Below are 10,756 nucleotides of genomic sequence, written 5' to 3' on the forward strand. Positions count from 1 at the left end.
ATGACTGAATCGAATTAGCATGCACACACCCAGCCTCATATAGGTAGTGGCACCACACTGGATATCTCAAACAGAATATACTTCATCTGTTTATTTGGCCATCTAGCATTGCTTTTGTTAGTTTTTATGGAAATCATTTTATTTTAAATATAACACACATCAATCTTAAACTTCCAGTCTATCTCTCCCCCAACCCTTCCCCTCTGTAACTCTAAGATTGTTCTCTAAGTCTACAAGGTTGTTTCAGTTTTGTAAATAAGTTCATCCTTGTAAAACGTTGCTGAATAGACATCTTATTTATTGGTTTTGTGTTTTTTAAAAAAACTGAATAATTTGAAGAATCAACTGGCAGATTTTTTTATGCTTTATTGGATTTTTAGATAAAGTAAGATGATCATATTAACCGACCCAGTGTGTGTGATTGATTATCCCATTTCTCAAACAGTGAGATAGAGAAAATGGAGTCCTAGAAGATACAGGAGATTACTTCGAGGTTGTGGGATTTTTGAAGATGATTTGGCAATCTTGGACTCCACTGTTCACCTCAGAGGTGCTGGGCTGCTTTGGAGGAGTGTCCACAGAGGAACCCCTTTAAAAAGAGATCTAAGTTTTTGATTTGTAGCACTCTGTGTGATCACAGCCTGGGGCCAGGTCAGGGCTCAGCACGGTCTTTCTTTACATTGAATTCCTCATAGATAATGGGCTCGGGGAAGGGGTGCATAGGGCTCAGGGGAGTGGGAGTATTCAGTCTCTCAGAGAGGGTCCCGAGGTCCAAGTGAGCATATATCACGTCTTCTGCTGGAGAGTCCTGAGAGGAAGGAGGTGTGAATGATGGACTGAGACACGATCTTTGAAGGCTGGGACATTGGGCATTGGATGGGCCGATGCTATGGTAGGGTTTGGGCTGGGAGGACTCACTTCATTGCTCACTGCTTGGTCTTCCTGGGGCTCTCCGTCCATAACAGCAAGATCCGCGACTGAAAGAGAGTCAAGGATCCAGGGGGTGGAGGCAGTTATTCCAGACCTCCATAACTTTGATGGGGATATCAAAGCCAGAAAAAAAACAGGGGTGTGCCCCTGGTTGCTGAGTCTGTCTACTCCACTACATTAAATGAAAACAAAACATTCCATCTACAAGCCCAGGCATTCACTGACTCTCTCAGAAGACTGTGCAAACCCACAGACCCATCCTACGTCTTCTGTTATGGACCATCCTCTTCTGCATATCAGCAGATTCCCAAGATCATGTAGGGGAGAAGAACAGATGGTTGTAGTTGAAGAGAAGAACAGGGCTTGGAATGTCCCTGGTGTCCAGAGATTAAGTGTCCATCTTCCAGTGCACGCAGCCTGGGTTCTATCCTTGGTGGGAGATCTATGATCCCATGTGTCTTGAAGCAACTAAGCCCCACGAGCTGCAACAGCTGAGCGCACGAGCTCTGGAGCCTGAACCACACCCCAGACTGCAATGTGGATCCCCCATGCTGCTGCAAAGACCTGATGCAGCCAAGAATAAATCAACACATATTTCCATAAAAAGAACAGGGTTCCATGGGTCTCCGGAAGTTGTTCCCTCCGAGATAACAACAACGGAAATGAGTTTTTAACCTACAGGAAGAGAAAACGCCATTCTCTGCTATGAGCCCAGCTCCCCCTGGGTCAGATGATAATGAGCAGGCCACCCTCAGACTTATAATTTTGGGTAGAACACCAGTGACAGACAAGAGCAGCGAGGAGGATGATGGTAGAGGTGAAGGCTATGGCAAGCCCAAGGACGATGTACAGCGCACTGGAGCATTCTTGAGGAAACCCTGCTTCTGTCAACAAGCAAACGGACGGTCTCGTTTTTCATTGCGTACACGGTGCCCCTACACACTGGTTTTATTGTATCCTTGTGTCAAACTGTCAGCATCTGTCAGCCTGATCACTTATGGTCTCCACTTCCCAGGAGGTACCAAAGCATCCAGGAGAGATGCTAGGATTGGATGAAGTAAAGAGGCCTTGCAAGTCCAGCAGAGGTCTGAACCAAGGTCCACTGGGCACCAATGCAGTTTTTCTCTTCTCCCACGTCAAGGCATGGTACTTTTCCATGCTTGGAGACCCTTTTACTCCACAATACATTTCCCCCTCATCCACATATACCTGGCACAGAATCCTCAAGAAGATATAACACATTTATTTCAGAACTGTGGATGCTTAGTTCATAAAACACTAACAGAAGAATAACATATTTAAGGTGCTCCCTAAAATTCTTCACTTGCCACCCCAATCCATCCCCAAAGATCATGGTGGAGGGAGGGTAAGCATCTCCCTTAGGCATGGGATCAGGTCACTCTGACCCACTTTCTTCAGTTTAGAAATTCCCAGTCCCAGGATCTCAATGCCCCCTCTGGTTCTCATGCACACCACAATCTCAAATGCTGACTTGAGATGGATGTTTAGAAGCACAAATTCACAGAGCTGGTAGCTGGATAAGCCAACACTCACACAGGACCCCTAAGTCTTCTTAGAAATTTGCTAAGATAGGAGATCTTCTTGCTTACTTTCTGTGCTTCTTGGATTCATGGGTGATGTGCAAGTTCTTGCAGTGGAACCTAGGAGAAAAAAGACAGAAGAGGTGAGCTAGTAACCTTCCTCACCCCACCAAAGGAGGACTGTTATTTTTGGAAGGTTGACCTCCTGCCTGTCCTTGACTCTGTGATCCCTCAGAGCACTGATGGGGTGGGGGGGAGAGCTTCTGGTCCCTCCCCATGAATGCGTTGAGTAGAACCTCAATCCTAGAGAAGAGATGGTGGAACCAGGCGGGAAGGGTATGACTTGAGATGAAAGACATCTGTAAGCAAGAGACATTCTCTCTGCTCTGGGAATGAGTATCTATGCTCCTTAATTGGGAAATCACTTGTATGTCAGAGGTGCCTCTCGGAAAACATTAAGAGTAAGGGGCTAATGCAATCTCTCATGTTTCCAAATCAGCCCAGCCTCTCCTCCTCCTGGATCTACCCTGACCCTTTTCTTTATTTGCCTGGATAGACAGGACTCTGATGTGGAGCATCCATACAGGAGATGGAACAGGGTTGAGATGCCATCGACCATCTCTCTTCCTCTCTGGTTCTCATTGCCTCCATTTCTCCAGAAGCCCTAAGTTCCCCTGAAACCAGCATGGAGCCCTTGAGCTAGAGTTCAGTGATAGAGTAAGATGTTATGGAAAAAGCCAAATGGAATTTGTGGCCAACACAAAGTGATTTAGTGCATAGTAAAGCACGGGACACTTCTTGGGGTTCTGGAAACAAGAATTCTGCAGTGGGTTGCCATTTCCTCCTAGGGGACCACGTTTTGTCAGGCCTCTTCACTATGACCTGTCTGTCTTGGGTGGCCCTGCACGACATGGCTCAGAGCTTCATTGAGTTACACAAGCCTGTTTACCAGGACAAGGCTGTGATCCACGAAGGGGAGATAGTGAAGCACAGAGGAGTCTGTCATGCTGCATCCCACGGGGTCAAAAATAGTTGGACACAACTTAGCGACTGAAGAGCAACAAGAAAGCTGGGCCAGGAGGAGGGTCCTCACCTGTGACAGACAAGAGCAGAGGGTCGCTGGAGTCTGACCACGCGTAGGGAGAGTGAGTGAAGGAGCCGTAGGACCTCTAGACCCCGCTGTGGGCTGGGGCCCCAGGACCCGGAGGGAACTCGGCCTGGAGTGCTCCGCGGGGGCCCTGGCCTCCAGCGAGCAGGCGCCCAAGGTTCTCCCCCTCCCTGAACAGATGGAACTGGTGAAAAGGGTGCTTGGAGCTGCAGAGCAAGGTCACATTCTCTCCTGACCTCACCATGGAGGCCCCCTGGGCTGAGAGAAAGGGTTTCTTGGACCAACCTGGAAGGAAGAGACCTTGATCTTAGAGCATAAAGTAACTCTAGACCTAAATAGGGGACTAAAACCCAAAGTGTGCAACAAGAGGAGCATTACAATGAGAAGGCCGCCCACTGCCAGGAGAGAAAGCCCCACAGCAAGGAATACCCGGCCCAGGGAAATATTCAAACATAACTTTAATATTGGAGTGTCACTTAGTATCCTTTTCTTAAAAAAGAAATATAGGTAAATGAACAACTGAATCACTCTTATGTACAACAGGAATTAGCAACATCATAAATCAACCAGACTTAAACCAAAATGAATAAGAAAAAATATACTTTAAAAATCAACGAGATGAGGGGTTCTCTTGAAAAATGGAACCTACTAGGTTCTGCTGGGACCATCATAAAATAGGGTACTGACCCAGAACAAGACATTATGGCCGGGAGATTGCCAGAATCTCATTGGATCTTTGACTACCTCAAACTTGAGGGAGTGTTCAGTGCTGCCGTGCCCACCCCCAGGGGCTGGAAGGGACTCCTTAGTGGGGAGGGTTGGCAGGGACCACTGTCCCCCCTTTGAGCAGAAGGACGCATTAAACCACAAGGCTGAGCAACGTCAAGGTGTCGACCTCCGTCCTGACCACCCAGGGGCCAGACTGCAAGGGCGTCTGGTACTACAGTGCTCCTGACAGAGGAAGGGAGCTCTGACATGAAGGTGGGAAACCAACCCCTTAACCAACCATCGTTGGCTGCCTGAGCCGGGAACTGCCCGGGTCCCTGCTCTGGTACATTTTTCTCTATTGTTCGTTCTTTCACGTTCTTGCTCCTTCACTCTGTCACCGGCTGTGTCTTCTCTTTAGCACATGGCAGGTGCTCTGTTCTGTTTTCCTTCCATGTTCACACCTCCTCTCTCTCTGGTTTGTTCCCTCTCTTGAGTTTGTGAGTGTCTCTGCACGCCTGTCATTCTCTCCCGGTACTGATGCTGGACTGGATACCAGACGTCCTGTGACACAGACAGCAGAGGGGACTGGTCTGGACATACTCACCTGTGATGACGATGTCCACGGTGTCACTGGGGGCTGACCACTCATAGGGTGAGCGGCTGAGAGAGCCATAGCATTGGTAGGTGCGCTCACTCCCCGAGGTCATGGGGCCAATGGAGAAGTCAGCTGCAGCATGCCCACCCGGGAGCATCTCTCCACGTCTCTGGAAATGCCCATGTTGCCTTTTTTGTGCAGCATAAATTTGTGAAGCAGCAGTGGTGAGTGACAGCGGAAGGTCACATTCCCTCCCGCCCTCACTATGGGGCCTGGGTGGGCTGAGATGGCGGGCTTTGTGAACACACCTAGGAGCAAAGAAGTTGTGAGCTTCAGTGAGCCACCTGACCTCGGCGCTTCCCCTGACACATGAAGGTGTGAAAAACGTCCCTGTGAACCAGCAAAGCCAATTACCCTTCCTGTCCTGTGGCATTCTCTGTAGCCTTGTTCTCAGGCTCTGGCTCATGCTTTTCTGTTTCTCTTTGCTCAAGACCTCCAGCCTCCTCTCTGTTTATTCTAAGCTCTGTAGCTGCTGGATCTGCTCTCAGTTCATGCATGCATGCTCAGTCACTTCACTCGTGTCTGACTCTGTGGGACCCCATGGAGAGTAGCCTGCCAGGATCCTTTCTCCATGGGATTCTCAGGCAGGAATACTGGAGTTGGTTGCCATGCTCTCAGCTTCATCCCATCCCTAATTTGCATTTCAGGGCTTGGGTGGTTCTGAGGAGTCATACCCTGGCTCCCTTCACACACGTCTCCTATAACGTGGGTGATGACTGGCATCAACAGGAAGGAAGTGGAGAAAAAAGGGAACATTTCCCATCTGTGATCCCACCTCATGCCTCTGAAGCCATTCCTGGGTCTCCTCCCTGGACCCCAGCTCTTTCATACGGTATTACAGCTCCCTACTGGGTGGCAGGTGCTGGATCAGGGTTGTTGCCATCCTCCCTCCTGGCAGACAGTGGCTGCATTCTGTCTAACTAATGCCTAGGGAGGCTCCTCCTTCCTGAGCCGGGCACCCCATCCCTCTATCAACACCCTGAGTTTAAACTCTCAGAGTGGGTTCTCTTTCCCTGCTTAGGTTTTGGCTAGGAATCCGGAGGACGTCTTTGGCTGCACTGGCACGTGGACCTAGGATATGAATGCCTGCAGGCTCAGCCATCCCAGGCTTGGCTGGACCCCTCCTACCTGTGGTCACTATCTGCAGGGGGTCACGGTGTGTGGACCACACAGAGGGAGACCTGTAGGCTCCAGAACATGTGTAGGACCCAGTATGTTCTCTGGTCACTGGGCCAAGACTGAAGGTGTTGAGTTGATGTTCCTGTAGCTTGGGCAAACTGGTCCCATCTCTTTTGAACAGACTGAATATTGCAAATGGAAAACGGGAGTGACACCGAAGAGTCACAGTCTGTCCTAAGGGAACCACGGGTCTTGGCAAGGCTGACAAAGAGGGCTTGTCATATTCACCTAGGACAGAAGAAGGCACAGGCTTTGAGAAGCAAATAGGAACAGTCTCCTCTCCACCCTGCCCCCATGGACCCTTCCCCTTCAATTCATGCAAGTCTTCTCTCCTAAAGTGCATCACCTTGATACTCAAGGACACCTTGCATTTGGGTGCAGACAGAGACACAGTCAACCTAGGAGGATATCATGGAGATTCTAAGAATATGATTCTCAGAAATGATTCAGAAGTATCATTCCTTGGGTTGGCAAAATGTTGAAAAACTTTCTCTCAAAACACAAAACACTGGGGATTCCCTGGCGGTCCAGTGATTAGGGCTCGGCACTTTCTCTGCCAAGGGCCTGGCTTGATCCCTGATTAGGGAACTAAGATCCTGCAAGCTGCATGATACAGGCAAAAGAAAACACCACGGAAAAATTGATAAATGGAAAAGAAGTGAAAGGGCTTCCCTGTTGGATTTGTTGCAGCTCAAATGTTACAAAATATTCCTGTCATGCAGGAGAGCAGGGTTCAATCCCTGAGTTGGCAAAATCTCCTGGACAAGGTAACCATAACCTCCTCCAGTATTCTTGCCTGGAGAACCCCATGGACAGAGGAGCCTGCTGAGCTACAGTCCATGGGGTCAGAAAGAGTCAGACACGACTGAGCGACTTACAGTAACACAACTAAGAAGAGAAAAACCCACTTGACTGAAAAGAAGGAAGGAAACCATGAACCTCACTCCTTTGATAGCTAGCCTCCATCAAATGTGGGACCAGGTCCAGGTGGCCCTGCCTGATGCCCAGCCCCTCCCCTGGGGTCAGGTCTAGCAGGTGGTCCTGCAGATCCTGTTGTAAAGGGCCGGTTGGAGATGCCACCTTCTCTGAGAGGGGTCTGTGGGCTGCAGCCCCTCACTCCCTCTCATGATAAAAATGGCACTCAGGGCCCCAGCTCCCGCCTCCCAGACTTCACACTGTCCCTTCAGGTCCAGAGTCCAGAGCTGGGCTAACCTCTGGGGAGAGTGAAGGTGAGTATCAAGGGCAATAGGATGACCTGGGATCCACAGGGCATGCGGCTCTCACTGTACTGACAGGGGTCTCACCCTGCCCCCCCAGTGTCATTTGCGTCAGCCCCGCCTGCTCTGCTCAACACAGAAATAAGGGATGAGGAGGACTCACCCACAGCTGCCCAGATCCTCAGACTCACGCAGAATCCTAGAAGGAAAACCCCGTCAGAGATGGCTCGTCCTGATGAACCCCACGCTCCCTGCACCTTCATCCAGGGAAGCTGGTCAGTGGTGTGAAGACCCCCGATTTCCACCATAACCCTCTCCTACCGGGTCTTTCCGGACTCACCGAGACTCAGGAGGCTGAGGAGTGTGGGGCACATGGCTCTGCTTCTGTGAGGCAGGAGGCAGGACTGAGCAAAGCTGACCAAGTTACAGGATGCGGAAAGCGGGCGGTGTTGTTCATACAGTCAGCCTGGTGCATGTCAGAGGGGAAGATGGGCAGCCTCTTCTCATGCTAGGGGTGGAAGTCTGACCTGAGCCTTGTCACTGAGCAGTCCTCATGACCTGAGCATCACTTTTTGTTTCCCTGAACACTGTAAACGTAGGAGGATTTGAACAGGTCTTGCTGCCTCATCAAGTAGTAACGGTGATTCAGTGTACACCATGTTGGTGGTGGTGGTTTAGTTGCAAAGTGGTGTCCGACTCTTGTGACCCCATGGATTGTATCCCAGTGGGAATTCTGTCCATGGGATTTCCCATGCAAGAATACTAGCGTGGGTTGCCATTTCCTTCTCCAGGGAATTTTCCCAACCCAGGAATCAAACCCGGGTCTCATGCATTGCAGGCAGATTCTTTACCAACTGAGAGGCTTAGTTTCTATAAATATCTTGTTTGAAGAAAGACTGACTCAGTTCCTTTCCTTCTTTTGATGACACGTTCTACTTCAGTTGTGCAGGTCTGGGAATTACCTGGTGATCCAGTGGCTACTCCCTGATTTCAATGCTGAATGCCCAAGTTCAATTCCTGGTTGGGGAACTAAGATGAGATCCCCCAAGCCATGAAGCCCAGCCCCCCATCCCCAAAAAAGTGCAGGGTTACTAACTGCTTACTGTCTAATGGTACCCACAGGGAAAAAACCACAGTGATTTATTGTCAGCAAAGATTTCTAAGGCCTCTCTGCTCTTGAATTTAAAACAATTTTTTTTTTCAATCATGTTACCTGGAATTCATTTTCCTGGTTGTCATGTTGTTACTCATTCTCTACAAAACAAACCAGGGAGTTCAGTGCAGAGAAAACAACTCTAATTAATATGTATCCTCAACCAGAATGTCCAAGAATTCCAACAATCCCCTCATGCTTTTACATAAGAGATGGCATGTTGCCCTGATAAAGTAAAAATGCTTTAAATGATGATCTTCATAAGAAAGATAACCCTTCTGAAGAAATCCAGTATATACCATGCAGAATGCTTTCCCCAAGGTGACGATAAATGTCATTAACCTTAACTCTTTGCAGAAGAGAAATCACATGTACACATTTCATATTTCAGGCTCAGTGAAGGTTGCCATTTAAGAACTCATTAATATTGTAGTGGTTTTTGTCACACATTGACATGAATCTAATAAAAGTAAATGAAAGAAAAGAACTCATTAATAGAGACTTTGATTCTGCATTCTTATAAGAGAAAGAGACATGCGTATTATGGCTCTTTGAAAATTTAAAAAAATTATATAGTGGAGTATAGGTTATTAAGAAACTGTTAGTGTCAGGCATACAACAAGTTGATTCAGTTATACACATACATGTGTCTATTGCTTTTCAAATTCTTTTCCCCCTTAGCTAGTTACGGAATATTAAGCAGAGTTCCCTGTGCTATCCAGTAGGTCCTTGTTGGTCATCCATGTTAAGTATAGCCGTGTGTATATGTCAAAGCCAAGCTGTCAATCTATCGGTCCCCCCACCCACCATCCCACCTGGTAACCATAAGTTCATTCTCTGTGAATCTGTTTTGTAAATAAGTTCATTTTCTTAGATGTCACCAATAAGTGATATCATGTGATATTTGTCTTCCCCTGACTATTCTTTTCATCTGAAATTATTTCCTGACTATGAGTGGAAACTTCGCACACACACACACTCTTTCTGTCTCTCTCTCTTTCTTTCTTGCCAATCCAAGGACCACACGTGTACACAAAAAGATGTGTGTAAAATGATTGTGGGTTTTTTTGGGGGGTGTGGAATTGTTTTGCCAGAAAAGGTGGACAACCTTGCTTTGTACATAAAAATGTGTAAAGGAGAGACTTCCAAGCTCCAGAATGCTTGAGTGAGGGACGTGTCCTCAACAATCAGTTCCAAACCAGGACAAAATTGTCCATCTGTTTCAGGATTCCAAGGGCAGACACACACCCAGGTCAGCATTTGTTCATGGACATGATAGAACCTCAGTAAGGGCTGTGATTCTGTACCAATTTGCTAGGAGTGGGGATGCTTAGATTAGTTATGCTCCCTAGGTAATAAATCTGGTCTCCTCTTGATTATTATGTATGTAATGGAGTGTGAGGACAGTCAGGGTTCTTAAAATTTCCTTTTATTTACTTAATATCATGCTTCAAAATTGATGTGTATTCTTTGTCATTTCAGTTTGTGCATTTTTACTGCCATGTGTTGGGGTCTTTCAGTGGACTGGAACCTGGTGGTACGGAGTTGATGATAAGAAAGTAAAAAAGAGAAGGAGAGAGAGAGACAAAAAACGACCCGGGGACCTAAGCTCTGATGGACCAAAGGTGCTTTAATGATTTTTCTATGAGTATATATAGGCTGTGGTACAAGAAACTTCTTTCGGGAATGACAGAGATCAGAAAACCAAACATACAGCAATCGTTACCAAGGGAACAAGGGATAATGTTAGTCACGAGGTCAGGAGACAATCCATATCTCAAGAAAGGGGAACGAGACTAAGCAGTTTTGTCCGAAAGAGAATGTTTACTAAAGGAGACCCAAGCCTGCCTCACACAATGACCTCAGTCCCTGGGAGCAGTGTGCTGTTCCGCTTGAAGAGGGACAAAGGACTCATGAGAGACAGCACGTAGGAATCCTCGGTCAAACATTCCCTGACAGCCATGTACTCTTTCATTGCAGATACATAAACTGCAAATTTTTTTAATTAAAAAAATTATTGAAGTATAGTTCATATCTGCTGTACAGCAAATTGATTCACTGTGACAAATGTATTCTTTTTCATTATGAATTACAGCAAGATACTGAATAGAATTCCCCATTCTAGACTGTAGGTCCTCATTGTTTATCCATTCTACGTAAAAATAGATTTCATCTGCTAATCCCAATCTCCCAATCCTTCCCTCCTTGGCAACCACAAGCCTGTTCTCTATGTCTGTGAGTCTGTTCCTGTTGCATTGATATGTT

At 47.3% G+C, this 10,756-nt stretch overlaps 1 pseudogene; it reads right to left on the reverse strand.

Annotated features, from left to right (window-relative positions):
• Positions 1–652: 652 nt before the first annotated feature.
• On the reverse strand, positions 653–7,712 carry LOC133052147 (putative killer cell immunoglobulin-like receptor-like protein KIR3DX1; annotated as a pseudogene).
• Positions 7,713–10,756: the final 3,044 nt, after the last annotated feature.

Source organism: Dama dama, chromosome 4, assembly GCF_033118175.1.
Source record: "Dama dama isolate Ldn47 chromosome 4, ASM3311817v1, whole genome shotgun sequence".
Lineage (NCBI taxonomy): Eukaryota > Metazoa > Chordata > Mammalia > Artiodactyla > Cervidae > Dama > Dama dama.